We start from the raw sequence: 17,410 nt of genomic DNA on the forward strand, positions 1-17,410 counted from the left end.
CAGAGCTTCTTTTCCTTTCTCAATGCTTTTTCCCATTGGGATGCACTTGGACCCGATTGATAGCATTGGACACATAGCTGATGGTTATTGCTGGTTTGATAATGGAAGTCCGAAAGGAAATGAGCGTGCAGTTCCATGAATAGAGAAATGAGAGTTTGTTCTGCGTAAAGAAAGAAAGGAGTCTCACTGTCTGCCCTCCCATCCTTTGGAGGAAGGCTGCTGCATAAACGGTAGCATTAGTGGGATGGATTCATTTTCTCCAGGCATGATTTCTCTGTGTTCTTGCTGCAGCTATTTCTCACTGTTTATTCCATCCTTGGAGGTAGCCCCTTCCTTGCCTATCGAGGTGAGGGTGAAGGGAGATGTTGATGTACAGCTGAGGGTAGAAAAGCATTTCCCTGGAGGGCTGTAATTGCTATGTCATAAATACAGGCTTTCATCCATCCATACCTTGAAGTTTCCATCCATACCTTGAAGGTTTAGAGCTGCCAAGACAAAGACTTGGATAGACTTCTGTTTCTCTACAGTGTCGCTGACTGAGGTGCTCTTTTGCCTGTGGCTGATCCATGGCCAAACCTTGGATGTTTTCCATGGTACAAATAAAGGCTGTGACTGCAGAGCCAGCAGGCTGGCTCCCAAGCAGGAAAATTGGTGGGTCTATGTGGCTTTGGCTGAGCAATGGTTTGATTTCATGCCTGGTGCCAAGGCCTGTGCCATTCACGCGGTGATCCTGGTTCGCCTGTCCTGAAAGGCAATGACAGTCCTCCAGCAATAAAGCGTTTGTACAATAACTCTCCCTGCAGAACCATGATGCATGGGTAGATCCTGTGTGAAACCTCCTTCATCCATCTGCATCTCGTGTAACATCTGCGATGTAGACTTTCTTGATACTTGTAATTACACTGTCTTTCATGCCTTTGTTTCCTGGAAGGTCATGGTTCATTTTGCCCCATTTCTGGATAGTTCTTTATCTTTGGAGACTCGGAGTGTTGTTCTGCAGCAAATCCTTACTTCCCCTGGCAAGCCCTCAGCCACTGGAAGGCAGAATTTTATGTATGAGAAAAAGAAAGCAGAAGCTAAAAGAGAATCTGCTATACTTTCTCAGAAGACTTAGCTTGAGAAAGGGGCCTGTGATTAGGTGTTTCCACTTACGGCTTCAGACTGTGGGAGATGAGCAGGCCACAGAGTAGAAGAAATGATGAGAGCTGATGAGTTTTTCATAAAAGGACCCCCCCCTACTCTGTAGTCCAGAGTAAGACTTTAGGGCTGAACGTGCAGCTTGAGAACGCAATGGCTCCCAGGTGCTCTGGGGGATGAATTTCCATGCCCACAGTGAAGACTAAGACATCTGCCTGGTGAATTTTATCTGACAGTACTTTTAATGCTTCCCTGCATTGCCTGACTGGGTTTTTTTGCCTTTTCTTCCCCCCTCCCTGCCCCCTGGTGTTCTATGTATGTAGGTTTAGTTATAAGTAGTGGCATATCTTCTTATGTGTTAGTGTCTCTGTGACGGAAAAGGACTTAACTGCAAGGTTCAAGCAAACGACTGGAACTTTGCTCACAGACTTAACTGCAAGGTTCAAGCAAACGACTTGAACTTCACTCACAGACTTAATTGCAAGGTTCAAGCAAATGATTTATTTGAACTTTACTTACAGACTTAACACGTCAGTATTGCAGTTTTTACAGATGCAATGGAGGAATGCACTATTGCAATTTTTTAAGGCAAGAGTTGTACATTATTACAACCACAAGCAATTCACAGACAACCACAGGCACACACGTGTTTACAAACTTAAAGCATAAACAATATTCACTACTCCTCCAGGTAAGGGCTTTCAATCCCAGGGAAGTTACCTTGACCGGCATCGCCATCAAGGGGGAAAGGGTTTCCTTCACAAGCCAACTGTATAGTTGGAGAAGTGACTCCCCCATTTCCAACCTGAATCTCAGAGTTTTTATCCCCTGACTTGTGGAATGGTGTGTATGACTATGTCTGAGCGGATTATGGTATATGCCTAAATGGATTATGTATATCTGAGTGGAGTTTTCCCTTATCTTTCCTTTGTTGGTCTGTGACTGTTTGAATACACAAGGTTGTCATTTGAAACTGAAGCTGAAACCCTCCAGGTTTGGGGGGTTTTTGCCTTGCTTCCTCAGGCAACTGAGTAGTGGTTGGACTGAGACTCAGGGCATACTATTTCTTAAGGGATTTCAAGGCTCAGTTCAGGTTTTGGTTCTTTGAATGGCACAGTCACCGCCCTGTGTAGTTTAGGGTTTATCAGACAACCCAGGACTAAGCTGTCTACACAGCTCCCCGTGAGTTGACTCTGCAGAGAGACAGGGCCTCAAGGCAACCCAAGGCTGGGTCACTTTTGTAACCCCCCATGAGTCGCCTGTGTGCACTAGACATGGTGATACTCGTTTGTGAACTATGAGCCGGACAAGCCACACAGTCTCTTGCTCATGTTACAGCTGGTGTGGAAGGCAGGAGATGTAAGGGAGGTACATTTGTGTTCTGGTTTTGTTACGGGTGAATAGATGTAAACATGACCTTTGAAGAAGTTTGCATCTCTGTGGAAGAGTGTGTGTGATAAAAGAGAAGAGATTCCTTCTAAGCGAAGAGTTTGATGACCCAGTCTCTGTTGGAGGACCGCTTGTCTTTTAGTTTGGCCATGTTAACTCTCGTGTGCTTTTGAATACTTATGTTTCTTCTGAGAATGTGGTGAGCAGACAAATGTATGTCCTTTCTTGGTATGATCGTGATCCATTAACCTCTCATGACATGTGTGTGCCAGTTATGAGGGTCAGAAGCTAACCTGCAAGTTGCGTGGGGTTGGAGAGAATTGAGAACAATGATATATCATTGTTCATATATACATGGTGTTGTGGTTTCAGCCCAGTCGCTAACAAAGGACCACACAGCCACTGCTCACTCCTCCCCACTCCCCTCCGGTGGGATGGGGAGGAGAATCAGAAAGGAGAAAAGAAAAAAAAAAGGAACCTCGTGGGCTGACACAAGGACAATTGACTGGGACAACACAAAATGAGAAGTTACAACAACAACAACAGTACTAATAAAAGAATATACAAAACGAGTGATGCACAGTGCAACTGCTCACCACCCGGACCCCGACGCTCCCCCACTGAAAGCCAAGAGCCCCCCACCCAGCCTGCTCCCCATTTATATACTGAGCATGATGTCACATGGTATGGAATAGCTCCTAGCTAGTTCAGGTCAGCTGTCCTGGCTGTGACCCCTCCCAGGATCCTGTGAAAATTAACTCTATCCGCGCTGAACTCAGGACATATGGCTAGAACATCTTGTAATTCCTGTGTGGAAACCTCCTCTATCCATGTATTTCTCCCTGTAACGTTTTGATGGAGACTTTCATCAAAGTGGTAATTACATTTTCCCATCCTTTGATCTGCCTTCAGGCTTTGTTTCCTGGAAGGTCATCGTTTAGCACTTGTGGATTGTTCTTTTGCAGTTGGAACTGTGAGTGTTGTTTTGCAGCAAACGCTGACTTCCCTGGAGAACCACGTGAAGACAAGACTTTTTTGTGTGAGGAAAATGAAACAGAAGTTAAAACTGAGTCTCTCATATGCTCTTACACCTAGATAAAGACTTTGATAAAGCATTTACACAGTAGAAAAAAGTCACAAGGACAGACGGATTTCCAAATGCGACCCCCCCTACTATGTAGTCCAAAGTAAGACTTTAGGGCTTTGCTTGTGGGTTCAGACCTCAGTCACTTCCAGGTGCTCTGGGAGATGAATTTTCAAGGCAGAGTTGTGGCCAAGCCTCTGTACATTCCAGTAGTCAAATACTTATCTCAGTGGAGCAAGTCAGAGTGTTTGGTTTTGTTTATTAAGAATCAGAAATGGCTGAGAGAGTTGAGCCTCTGCTTTGCAAGAAGGAACTCATGGAAAACACTTGCACAACCCCTTACCCATCGCTTACTCCAAGTGGATAACGAGCACTAATGAAGACCAATGAGCATTACTGCATAGCAGCAGTCACCTCTGATCCCCCTCTGGCAAGCTGGCTACTCAGGAAGGTGGTACAGACTGGTGTAGAGTACTGCTGGCCAATCCCACCTGCCTGTGCCTTGTTCTTATGTCTCTGAGGACTACAAGGCTACGTATCCCTCTGTGTGATTTCCTAGCCTGCACAGGCCTGGATGTGTCACAGTAGCAAATAACCTGCCCCATCTTGCTTAGTGAGAGGTACTTGTTTTGGCTGCTTTGGTTTAATTAAGTGCTGCTGAGTTTTGTTGTTCTGATTAAAGGAACATGTTGCGCCTAGTAAAGTCATGCCATGCAGTACAGGCAAGAGAGACCTAGCAGCCCTTCTAAATCACTGCAACTTGCCTAGCTTACACCTTGAGGCCTTAGCGACTTGTGGCAGAGCAACTGCAAATCACAGCACTGAAGTACCTGCCCCAATGAGGTCAGGTGGAGGTTTTGGGTTTGTATATTAATCACCAGAAATCGTTGACAAGCTTTCAGCTGATCAGGCAGTCCCTGCATGGGCTGGCCAGATGGTGGGACTTTTGCCTAGAAGCTCCCAAAATCACATAGAGAGAAAATGCAAAATCGAGCCTTATGGCAGGCCTTGGAGTTTGGCGTTTCCAGCAAGAGCACTGAAGGTTTTTCTGGGTGGAAGAGGAGTCAGCGTCAGAATGTGCACAGGGCAAAAAGCCTACACAGTTCTGTGCTTTGTTCTTCTCTGCCAGGCATGTACAGTGACATTGGTCTGAGTTCAGGTCCACGACCTTTAGGCTTCACATCTCTCCATCAGTGTTAACTGTTGTTCTAAATCAGAATCAAACCTGAGCATTTCAGAGTAAAATGAAATTCACCCTTTTTGCGTGGGCTTCCGAGGCACACGTGGGCAGGGAGAAGAAACATCAGGAAGGGCTGAAAACATGCATGATGAAACTTCTTTATTGCTCTGTCACAGATATTTCCTTCTTAGTTTTCATACCAACGCACGCCAGAAGACGTAAAGGTAATGGCAGGGTGTATCACTACTTTAAAAGTCTACTGCGGCCTCAAACTCCTTCTTGAGTAGGAGACGACGGTTGTATTATAATGGCTAGGGTTCCTGCTAAGCATTCCGTCAGTGCCTCTGAGTGTCCTTTTGTATTAAAAGAGAGACCGCCAAGCTTGATGCGTACAGCTCGAAAGCCCGGGCCGCCGGGAGCGAGCGCGGCCGTCAGCCGGCTGCGGTGGCGTCGCGGCGCCTCCGGGTGCCGCTGTTGGCCGAGGCGGAGCGGCGCTGGAGCCGCAGCCGGAGCCGCAGCCGCAGCCGCAGCCGCCGCAGCGTCCTGCCCCCGCAGGCTGCTCGCTCGCACGGCGCCGGCCAGAGCGGCAGCGGCACGGGCAGCAGAGGCGAGAGGCGGCGCGGCGCGGGGAGCAGCGGCGTCCGAGCCGGCGCCGAGATCGCTGCCCTCCGGCGGGCCCTGCGCTCGCTGCGGAGAGTGGCTGGAAGGGAGGCAGGGCAGCGGCAGGAGGGAGGAGCGCGGCGAGCGCTGCCCACAATGGCGGGCAGGCAGAGGCAGAGGCAGAGGCAGAGCCGGCGGCGAGCAGCCGGGCGAGTGCTGCTGCCCGCTTTGCTGCTGGGCTTGTGCTGCCGGGCGGCGCCGGAGCGGGTCCGCTACGCCATCCCCGAGGAGCTGGGCAGAGGCTCGCTGGTGGGGCCGCTGGCGCGGGACCTGGGGCTGAGCCCGGCCGACCTGCCGGCACGCCAGCTGCGGCTCAGCGCCGAGAAGCAGTACTTCGGCGTGAGCGGGGAGACCGGGAACCTCTACGTGAGCGAGAGGCTGGACCGGGAGGAGATGTGCGGCGAGGCGGCGTCCTGCTTCGTCAGCTTCGAGGCGCTGGTGCAGAACCCGCTCAACGTTTTCCACGTCGAGGTGGCCATCCAGGACATCAACGACAACGCCCCGCGCTTCCTGCAAGACAGTTTCCAGCTGGAGATCAACGAGTTGACTTTTTCCCGGCACCCGGTTTGCCTTGGGCACGGCCGAGGACGCAGACGTGGGCAGCAACTCGCTGCAGGGCTACGAGCTGGAGGCCAACGGGTACTTCGCGGTGGAGGTGAAGGAGAGCCAGGACGGCAGCAAGTTCGCGGAGCTGGTGCTGCGGCGCGCGCTGGACCGGGAGAGCGAGCAGAGCCTGCGGCTGGTGCTGACGGCGCTGGACGGCGGCGAGCCGCCCCGGAGCGGCACCGCCCAGCTCTGCATCAACGTCACCGACCGCCAACGACAACCCACCCGTGTTCGCGCAGGACCGCTACCGCGCCAGCCTGAGGGAAGACGCGCCGCCGGGCTCGTTGGTGCTGAACGTCTCCGCCTCCGACGCCGACGCCGGCACCAACGCCCGCATCACCTACGGCTTTGGGAAAATGCCGGCCAAGGTGCTCCAGAAATTCGTGGTGGACGCGGAGAGCGGGGACGATCACGCTGCAGGAGGCGCTGGACTTCGAGGACACGCGAGGCTACACGCTGCTGGTGGAGGCGAGGGACGGGGGCGGTCTGGTGGCGCACTGCGAAGTGGAGGTGGAGGTGCTGGACGTGAACGACAACGCGCCCGAGGTGACACTGACGTCGGTGTCGAGCCCGGTGCCCGAGGACGCGCCGGCCGGCACGGTGGTGGCCCTGGTGAAAGTGCGGGACCGGGACTCCGGGGAGAACGGGCAGGTGTCGTGCGAGCTGTCGGGCGAGGCGCCGCTGTCGATCGTTGGCGTCGTCGGGCGGCTCGTACAAGGTGGTGACGGCGAGCGCGCTGGACCGGGAGCAGGCGCCCGAGCACCGGGTGGCGGTGGTGGCCAGGGACCGGGGCAGCCCGGCGCTCTCCAGCCGCGCGGCGCTGGTGCTGGAGGTGTCGGACGTGAACGACAACGCGCCGGTGTTCGAGGAGGCCGCCTACAGCGCCTACGTGGCGGAGAACAACGCGGCGGGCGCGCCGGTGCTGCGCGTGCGCGCGCGGGACGCGGACGCGGGCGCCAACGGGCGCGTCAGCTACTGGCTGGCGGGCGGCAGCGCGGGCGCGGCGCCGTACGTGTCGGTGGAGGCGCGGAGCGGCGCGGTGTACGCGCAGCGCTCCTTCGACTACGAGCAGTGCCGCGAGTTCGCGGTGGCGGTGCGGGCGCAGGACGGCGGGGCGCCGGCGCGGAGCTCGACGGCGACGGTGCGCGTCTTCGTGCTGGACCGCAACGACAACGCGCCGCGGGTGCTGTGGCCGGCGGCGGGCGCGGGCGCGGGGGCGGGCGCGGGGGCGGGGGCGGCCCCGGCCGCGGCCCCGTTCGAGGTTGGTGCCGCGGTCGGCCGAGGCCGGGTACCTGGTGGCCAAGGTGGTGGCGGTGGACGCGGACGCGGGGCGCAACGCGTGGCTGTCGTACGAGCTGGTGCAGGCGCCGGAGCCGGCGCTGTTCCGCGTGGGGCTGCACAGCGGCGAGGTGCGGACGGCGCGGGCCGTGTCGGAGAGGGACGCGGCGAAGCAGCGGCTGGTGGCCGTGGTGAAGGACCACGGGCAGCCGGCGCTGTCGGCCACGGCCACGCTGCACGTGGTGCTGGCCGAGAGCTTGCAGGAGGCGCTGCCGGAGCTGAGCGAGCGGGCGGCGGGCGCCGACTCGCCGGCGGAGCTGCAGTTCTACCTGGTGCTGGCGCTGGCGCTCCTCTCCGCCCCTCTTCCTGCTGAGCGTGGCGCTGGCCGTGCTGGCGCGGGTGCGCCGGGCCGGGCCGCCCGCCGTCCTGCGCTGCCTGGGCGCGCAGCGCTTCTCCGTGGCCGGCGCCGCCTTCCCGGCCGACTTCTGCGAGGGCACCTTGCCCTACTCCTACAACCTGTGCGTGGCGCCGGGCCGCGCCGTCGCCGAGGGCGCTTGGCTGCCGCCGCCGCCGCCCAGCCTGGCCGCGGAGGAGCTTCTCGGCGCGGAGCCCTGCGGGAAGCGGAGCCCGACCAGCAGCGCCGGCGCGGGAGAGCCGCCCGCGGACGCCGAGGCCCCGCAGGTCTGTAAGCCCGCGCAGTCCTTGCCTCTGCGCCTTTCCTAAGCTCACGCCGAGGGGAGTGGGCTCTTGCTTTGCTTTGGCCGCTTGGGCGCCTGCTGACGCTCTCCCTTTCCACGAACGAAGGAAAGGTCCAACGCTAAGGCTGTGCGATGTGCTAGTTGTTTTCTTTTTGTGATAGAGCCCCGAACAGAGGGGGCATGTGCATCGCTGCCTGCTGCTGAGTTACTCTCGAGTGGAGCAGCAAGTCCTAAGTGTAAGCACGGTCCGTACCGTGTATGGCCGTAAAAACAAAACAAAACAAAACAACCTACAAAAAACAAAGTGGGGCGAAACGGAGGCTGATTGCGAGCGGCCTCCGATGTGCAGCCGAAAAGCAACGAAGTGGAGAGTAGAGGGCCGTCCCTGAGGAAGACTCCTTATGAGGGGGGATCTTCATTGCTGCCTTGTGCTGTGGCTGGGGGTTAGGGAAATAATGTGGCTGGTGGCGTTCCAGTGTGACACACTTTTGATCTGCGGAAAGGGTGAGGGAAAAGTCGTGCAAGCACGACTGCTGCTAATTGCTGTGCAAGTGGTGGTGGAGATTGTGCTTTTGAACTGACGGCCAAGACTGGCAATGCTCTGCACGGAATATTAAGAGAACTTTATGCTTACATTGTATCACCGTAACAAAAAGACTTATCCCCGCGGTAGAAATAACACAACCACGGGAGGCGTGTCATTTCTTTCTGGTCGTCACCGCCCCTTCCTAGCCGATTCCTTCACGTTATCGAATTAATTGTTTAGGTGTAAATGCCTATGAAGCATGCAGACCCTTAATTTATGTGGCCTAATGGGAAATCACCCATTCAAGTCCGTTAACTTTCCTTTTTCGGTATTAGCTGCCTCTGTAGGTCTTCCAACAGTTTAATGATGTAGCCATTAGCTCAGTGACTTCACTGAAGCACTCCATTGCTCTCATCGCGTTCTAAAACACCGTCGGGACTTGACGACTAGCGGGAAAATAGGTGCAGAAGAAAAATTGGGAGCAACGCAGAGGTGTCGTATGGCTGCAATCACCCTCCACTCACAGAATGGGCCGTGTGAACGGGAGTATTTCAAGGAAAGTTCCTGAAGCGTGGGTTCATGAGCCCGATATGCTTATTTCTCTGGGGGAGTGGGGTGTGTGTCCCAATATCACGTTTTGAATTTCAGAGCCTGTTTTCTTTTGCTCTCCTTGCAGCAGTCATTCAAGCAGGACGGCTACAAAAATTCTTGTTAGAGATTGTGGTACGGGTTTAGATTCTCAGTTGATTGACCTCACCTTCTTGGGCCTTTGAATGTCTAATCTCAGCCGATTGTCGTGGTGTAGTTAATTTCAAGCGTGTTCCTTATTGTTGTCCCACAAACGGCGTTCGTTTTCCCGGCCTGCAAGGCAATACCACACAAAGTCGAGGTATTTTTAAATTAATTTCATGGATGCGCATGAACGGGTGCCTGTCTCAAGACAGCACACCTTTGTCTCAAAACTCCCCACGTTTATCTAATTAAGTGATACATATTCATTATTATTTCCCTTAGCGATTGGTCCTTTCTTCTTCGCCTGTCATGTAAATTAGTGCGCAGACTCGGTCTTCTTCCTTCATGGTCTTCTTTTGAGTAGGTGGTCTCATCGGAGTAGGTGGTCAAAGAGTCGGTGGTCGCGATGTCCCCCTGTAGGAATTGCCTCTTACGTACTTGTTACTCTGTCTTGGCAGTTACAGGTGGTTCTTCGAGGTTTATTGACCAGACCACAATCCATTACCTTTTCTGACATAAACACGAAGCCGCATTGTCTGATAGTTAGTTACTAAACCTTAATTGGACTAGTGTATAGTTTTTGTTTCCTTTTTTTAAATATTAACCGATGGGAGCTGTACCCAGGACTTTAGCAGTTCCCTGGTTATTTCAATCATATTATGCATATTAATTGATAACAGTTTTCCCCCCTCTCAGACTTGTGAAGTGTCAATAGATTTTAACACGTCTCACTTTATATCTCTTATCACTAATACATATGGTTGAGATGCCTGTCTCATAATGAAACTCTTGAGACATCCAAACAATATACAAACAAAAATCACCGTAATAACCAAAATGATTAGGTTCTGTAGTAAACTCTGTAGCCATCCAGTCAGCGAGAATCCAAACTCGTGCGGGATTTTATTCAAGCACCCTGTCTCCATTGCCGCTCTTATATTTCTACAAGATTACTTTACCCCTGGACTGTGGATTCCAAGGGGCATATAAATTTCCTTAATACCCCAAAACTTAGAAATTCCCTCTACGATTTCTACCATGAAATGGGGTCCTATGTCAGAAGACATACCTTCTGGAATATCAAACCTAGGGAGAATTTCTTTTGATAAGGCCTTAGTGATTTCTCAAGCCTTCTTGGACGGCATGGAAATGGCTCTGGCCAACCAAAAAAGGTATCTACTATCATCAATAAATATCTGTATGAATTACACATTTGTAGTGACATAAAATGTATTTGCCAGTATTCCCCAGGAGTTATTCCTTGTTTCACAACTCTCCTGTAACCCTCTTGGTAATTTTTTGGATGATTAGCACAACAAATAGCACACCTTTTAACTATTATGTCTGTCAGATTTTGCATTTTTGATCCTATAAGCTATCTTTTTGGCAGTCAATACCAGTGCATTTGTTCTTGAATGTGTTTCTCGATGCAACCCTTTAAGTAGAATTTCCATCATCTTTTCAGAAAGTAGCAGTTGCTTTAAAGGTGTCATCCACCATCCCTGATCATTCTTAGAACAATCTAATTGTTCTGGCAATTGATCTTCTCTCTCAGTATATTATGCATGATAAACGAGGTGCTGGAATTAAGGCTCCTTCAACTGTTGACACTTTGAGAGCTGCTGCTTTTGCCACTTCATCCGCTTTTCGACTTCCCTTTACAATTTCACTATTCCCACTCTGAAGGGCTTACTAATGTGTTATTGGAAATTCCTTGGGCTGAAGAACTGCCTGCAAAAGTTTCTCTATTTCTTCTCCATATTGAATTGGGGTTCCTTGCGAGCCTAAAAGTCCTCTTTCTTCCCAAGTGGCTCCCTGTGCCTGCTTCAGCCTTTAAATGCCTAATCTCAGTCAGTGGTGGTGGCGTAGTTAATTCCAAGCGTGTTCCTTAGGAACGGAGGTCTTTAAAGCAAAGTCCCTGCCGCTTGGGTTCCTACCTCTAGTTCACGGGAGGGGCGGAGTGTGTGTCTGAATATCCCGGTTTGTATTTCAGAGCCTGTTTCCTCTTGCTCTCCTTGCACCAGTCATTCATTCAGGCATGACTGCTACGCAAATTTGTGTTGGAGATTGTGGCTTCGGACTAATGGGATGAGGCTCGTAATCACCTGCATGTGAGACGAAGAGACATTATTTTACCTGGCACGTCTCGGCGTTAGCAAGTGATTTTTCCCGTGCGGTTGAAGCAGCGCGGCCGCGGGAGGCCCCTGCCTTCCTCCTGGTCGTGATCGCCTCGAGGGTCGAAGGAGAGAAGGGCTGGCGAAAAGCCAGCGCAGGAGATGACCGCGGGACGGGCCCCGCTGTCCCCGTGGCGACGGTGCCGTCCCCGCCCGCTGCCCGCGGGAAAGGCAGGGCGGGCAGCGCTCGGCAGCGCTCGGTGCCTGCAGTGCCGGGAGGAGGCTGCGGGCGCCGCTGTTGACCGAGGAGGAGCGAGAGGAAGGCCGGAGCGCTGCCGGCAGCCCCGCCCGCTGCGGCCCGGCTCGCTCGCTGGCTGGCTGGCTGGCTGGCTCGGCGGCCGGGCGGTCTGCGAGAGTCCCCGCGGTGCGGAGCCGTGCTGCAGCGAGGCGGAGGGGCCGGCGGCAGCGGCCGGGAGCGGCGAGCCGGGGCCGAGCCTTAGAGGGAAGCGGAGCCCGAGCCGGAGCGCCTGCGAGGAGCGTGCGGCGGCGGTGCGGGTCCGGCGGGGCCGCGGCGGCGATGTGCGCGGCGGGGAGGCGCTGGGGCCGGCGGGAGCGAGCCCTGCTGTGGTGCGTCCTGGTGGCGGCGTGGGAGGCGGCGTGGGGGCAGCTGCGCTACTCGGTTCCCGAGGAGATGCCGAAGGGCTCGTTCGTGGGCGACGTGGCCAAGGACCTGGGGCTGGAGCTGCCGGCGCTCCGCGACCGCGGCGTCCGCGTTGTATCTGAGGGGACGACGCAGTATTTCGCTCTGCACGGGAAGACGGGACATTTGGTGACGGCGGAGAGGATAGACAGGGAGCAGCTGTGCCGGCTGGTGGAGAAATGCGTGCTGCGCTGTGAGGTGATAGTGGAGGGGGAAATGAAGTTTTTCGAAATCGAAGTGGAAATCACGGACATTAACGACAACGCGCCCAGTTTCCGAGAGTCGCAAAAAGAACTGAGAATGAGCGAGACGACAGCCCCGGGGTCGCGTTTTCCCCTGGCCGAGGCTCACGACCCGGACTCGGGACGGAATTCGCTGCAGAGCTACGAGCTGAGCGGCGACGAGCACTTCTCGCTGGCCGTGCAGGCGGGCCCCGGCGGGGATCAGCGTCCCGAGCTGGTGCTGGCGAAGGCGCTGGACCGGGAGGAGGCGGCGTTTCACGAGCTGGTGCTGAGGGCGAGCGACGGCGGAGAGCCGGCGCGGACGGGCACGGCGCGGATCCGCGTGGCGGTGCTGGACGCGAACGACAACGCGCCCGTGTTCAGCCAGGCGGAGTACACGCTGCGTGTGCCGGAGGACGTGCCCGTGAGCTCCACCCTCGTCACCGTCACGGCCACCGACGCCGACGAGGGCATCTACGGGCACGTGAAGTATTCCCTGAAGAAAGCGACTGACCTGGCATCGGAGATTTTCCAGCTGGACGCCGAGACGGGAGCCATCACACTGCTGCGGAGCCTGGACTTCGAGGAAGGCGAGTCGCACGAACTGGAGGTGCAGGCAGAAGACGGCGGGGGCCTTTCCGACACGGCCAAAGTCGCGATCACGGTGACAGACGTGAACGACAACGCGCCCGAGATTTCGGTGCGGTCGTCGCTGAGCGCGATCTCGGAGGACGCGCCGCCGGGGACGGTGGTGGCCCTGCTGCACGTGCAGGACCGGGACTCGGGGGCGAACGGCGAGGTGCGGTGCTCGCTGGACGGGGGCGTCCCGTTCCGGCTGCGGAGCTCGCAGGGCAGCTACTACAGCGTGGTGACGGCGAGGGAGCTGGACCGGGAGGAGGTGGCGGAGTACAACGTGACGGTGCGGGCGGCGGACGGCGGGTCGCCGGCGCTGTGGAGCAGCGCGGTGCTGGCGCTGCGGGTGCTGGACGTGAACGACAACGCGCCGGTGTTCGCGGAGGCGCGCTACAGCGCCCGGCTGCCCGAGAACAACGCGGCGGGCGCGCTGGTGCTGACGGTGCGGGCGGCGGACGCGGACTGGGGGCAGAACGCGCGCGTGCGGTACCGGCTGTCGGAGGGGCGGGTGCGGGGCGCGCCGCTCTCGTCCTACGTGTCGGTGCAGGCGGAGACGGGCGCGCTGTACGCGCTGCGCTCCTTCGACTACGAGGAGGTGCGCGAGGTGGGGCTGTGGGTGCGGGCGGAGGACGGCGGCGCGCCGGCGCTGAGCAGCAACGTGTCGGTGCGGCTCGTGATCGTGGACGAGAACGACAACGCGCCGCAGGTGCTGTACCCGCCGCCGGCGCCGGCGCCGGGCGCGGGCTGGGCGGGCGTGGAGCTGGCGCCGCGCTCGGCGGAGCCCGGGGCGCTGGTGGCCAAGGTGGTGGCGGTGGACGCCGGACGCGGGGCAGAACGCGTGGCTGTCGTACGAGCTGGCCAAGGCGACGGAGCCGGGGCTGTTCCGCGTGGGGCTGCACAGCGGCGAGGTGCGGACGGCGCGCTTCCCGCTGGCCCGCGACGCGGCGCGGCAGAGCCTGGTGGTGGTGGTGAAGGACCACGGGCGGCCGGCGCTGTCGGCCACGGCCACGCTGACGGTGGTGCTGGCCGAGAGCGTGGCCGAGCTGCTGTCGGAGCTGGGCAGCGCGGCGGCGGCGGCGCCGGGCGAGCCGGCCGGCAGCCTGACGCGGTGGCTGGTGGTGGCCGTGGCGGCCGTGTCCTGCCTCTTCCTCGCCTTCCTGCTGCTGCTGCTGGCGCTGCGCCTGCGGCGCTGGCGCCGCTCGCAGCTGCTGGCGGCGGGCAGCGGCGCCTTGCGCGGCGTCCCGGCCTCGCACTTCGTGGGCATCGACGGCGTCCGCGCCTTCCTGCACTCCTACTCGCACGAGGTGTCGCTCACCGCCGACTCGCGCAAGAGCCAGCTCCGCTTGTCGGGCGGCAGCTGCTGCGACACCCTCCCGGCCCGGCCGCCGCCCGACGAGCCCGCGCCGCTGCTCGGGGAGGACCCTGCCGGCGCCCGCCGCGCGGACCCCGCCGCTCCCCCGGTGAGTTCCTCCCACCAGCCCTTCCCCGCGGCGCGGCGCGGCGCGGCGCGATGCTTCCCTCCGCTGCTTCTCCGCCCTTTCCCCCCGACTTCTGTCTCCTGCCTCGGGGGGTGGAGGTAGCGGGAAGGCAAAGCTTCGCTCAGCGACGCGCGGGGCGCTGGCGCCTCTTGCTCCCGGGAGGTGAACGGGGGATCGCGGCTCAGCGTGACAGTTGCTGCGGGAGGCAGGAGAAGCGGGAGGCTGCTGTTGCCTGCTGGAGTTTCCTCTCAGGGGGGCTTGCTGCTTTTATCACGTCGCTGATGTGTTACATGCTGTTCACTGACCCAGCCTCTGCCGGAGGACAGCTCCTCTTTTACTCGTAGAGCCCCGAGGTTTCTTTCCAGAAGACTAGTGAGCAGGCAATGTATCTTCCTTCTCAGTACGGAGATGTAGCGAAATCTCGGCGAGGTCCGTGGCGTGGTAGTGGTGCATGTCGAGGACAAAGGGTCTGGGTTCTGGCCCTCTGATAACAAGTGCTTGCAAACTATGAGGGTCAACGAACACCAGGCAAGTTGTGACGGCTTGGAGACGAGAGTCTTGGGAGGTGTTTGTGAGGGGCTGTGGAACCAGACACAAGAGATCTGGTTTGCTCCTTTCCCTGTTCGGTGCCCATCTGTAGTATCATGCAATGTGAGTTTTGGCTTCCCAAGTAAGTTTGGCCCAAGTCAGACACGTTGTTCCAGCTGCATAGGGAGGCCTGGGAGGTTCCTCCTGTGTGCTTGCACGTTGTGGTGATGTTTCTAACTAACAGCTTAATTGTATACTTATGGCAAGTGCCCTAAAGGGAGCTTTGGGAGGAGCCAGCCCTGGTTTTGTAACCTATGAAACACCTGAGTTATGCCATAATCTAGAAGAGTATGTTGTCATCCCTTCCCTTCTGTGTGTGTTAACGTCCCGACTTGCTCGTTGTAATGCTGTGGAGGTGGGCTTTTGTCTGTGATAATGTGTGGAAGACCACATGCGTTACATTTGGCTGACTGTCCCCTATGTGCCTTTCATGTTTACAGCTGTAAAGAGAGAGAGGCTTTCATAGATGCGTTTCCTTAAATTACTACTGGAAGAAATGCTCTTGCTTGTCACATGGACATGCTGAGAAGTCAAATATTCTCCCTGGTAAGGAGAAGTTGTCTGTGCAGCTTTTCTTTGGGTGGAGTCTATCTGCAAATGATGAAGGTCAAGGACAACCATGCAACCTGTGAAGGGTTTGAGGAGACTGTCAAGGGTGCTATGTGTGAGGAGATACTAGTGGAGACATGGCATGTGTTTTGCTGATTCCCAGGTTTTATTGTTGGTGTTCTGAAAATGAGTCTGAAGGTGTCTCATTTTTGGATATTGCCTTGGTCAGAGTCCAGCTGTCCAAGATGTGGGTTCATCAGTGTGCTTTCCTGTTGCATGATGTTTCCTGGGAATGGTGGTTATGAAGCATAGATGTAAACTTTGCAATCGTGTGGTAGCGTAACGTATCTTCCAAGTTGCCTGTGTGTTGAAGAAGGATGATGTTGCCTTTGAGCTGAGACTTTGATGACTGGGTCTTTAACTGAGCTCGTGTCCACTCATGGCCTTTAGAACTTTTAATGTTTAATCAAATTATATGGGATGAGCAGAAAGATCTCTTTGCATGTGTCCATGTTGCAATGCTTGGATTCTGAGACGCCGTGTGCCCAACGTTTCTTTCAATGCTGTCTGTCTGCAGAGGTGGCTTTCCTGTTGCATGCTTGTTTTAGGGTGGTGTCGAGGATTCCCGAGAAGGCGAACACAGACACGCTGACTATAAGGGGGAAAAGCATGCATGTATTAACTACAGATGTGCATTTTGCTAAAGGTATCTTGTAAAGCAAATTAACATACTGACCCGAGGACTGTGAGGAAGATGGACCATCCGTACATTCTTGTGCCATCTTGCACCGCAAGCTCAGTCCAGCAATCGGTAGGTGTCAGCTTTACGTGGGCGTCCCCACGTAGGCAATGGTGTCCTCGCCATACACCAGCTTGATGCTCTTCGGAAAAATCCCAGTATTTATATATTTGCAGAGGAACAGGTTTTGGCACACGTGGCCAGCGGGTGCCTAAACACCCCTCGATTGTAACATAGGGAGCCTATGGCGCATGCGCTCGCTGGCCAGGCGCGCTGCACAAGCCATAGCCACCCTGTCTATTGGTTCATGGGCTTTGTACATGCGGCATATTGTCATCATCCCGCAGTCATGCGCCAATCATGCACACAGCTGTGCTGTGCAACAGCCTGCTGCCCGTCCTCCCCCAGTATTAATCAGCTCTTTTATCTCCGTGGTCAGCATTCCAAGCAACAGGCAACAAACCATCCATTTTCTGTGCTGACTGCATTTTCCTCAGCTATCTACCTCTCCCCCAGTGTTCATCCACGGACCAAAATCCCATCTTTTAACCCATCCGTATACAATGCTCTTTGGGCAGGTTGCAGTTCTGCCTGTACAGAGACAGGGCAGCTGGAAGACTTTGCTGTGGTATAGTGTGAAACGGCTAAAGAGTAGGTTTACAAGTTTGTCCTAGTTGTTAGATGAGGCCCACAGTTGTGGTTCCAAGTCTTTCCCCTTTTTTATCACCCAAAGAAAGTATTTGTGGGGAATATGGCTATGGTCTATGGTGTGAGCTGCTGTGTGAGCCTCCTGTGTACTTGTTAGCAGGTGGTTACCTTTTCTGTGTACCTACTACAGCTGACACAATCTGAAATGTGAAGCTACGATTCTTCCACTCCTGTAGGGTTCCCATTAATGCCTTTTTCTTTGTCCAGGTCTGAAGCTGGGCCTCACTTTGGCTAGTAATCCTTAAAACACTGAAAGGTTAAAAGACTGACAGCTCAGCTGTCCAAGTTGTGGGCTCATCAGTGTGCTTTTGCATGATGTTTCCTGGGAATGGCAGTTACTGTGCACAGACGTACACTTTATGTTCAGATTTGAGAGCATGTACCTTCCCA

At 55.6% G+C, this 17,410-nt stretch overlaps 2 pseudogenes; both read left to right on the forward strand.

Annotated features, from left to right (window-relative positions):
• Positions 1–4,595: 4,595 nt before the first annotated feature.
• LOC115334417 lies at positions 4,596–8,079 on the forward strand (annotated as a pseudogene).
• Positions 8,080–11,296: 3,217 nt separating this feature from the next.
• On the forward strand, positions 11,297–14,538 carry LOC115334454 (annotated as a pseudogene).
• The last annotated feature ends 2,872 nt before the right edge of the window (positions 14,539–17,410 follow it).

Source organism: Aquila chrysaetos, chromosome 22 (assembly GCF_900496995.4).
Source record: "Aquila chrysaetos chrysaetos chromosome 22, bAquChr1.4, whole genome shotgun sequence".
NCBI lineage: Eukaryota > Metazoa > Chordata > Aves > Accipitriformes > Accipitridae > Aquila > Aquila chrysaetos.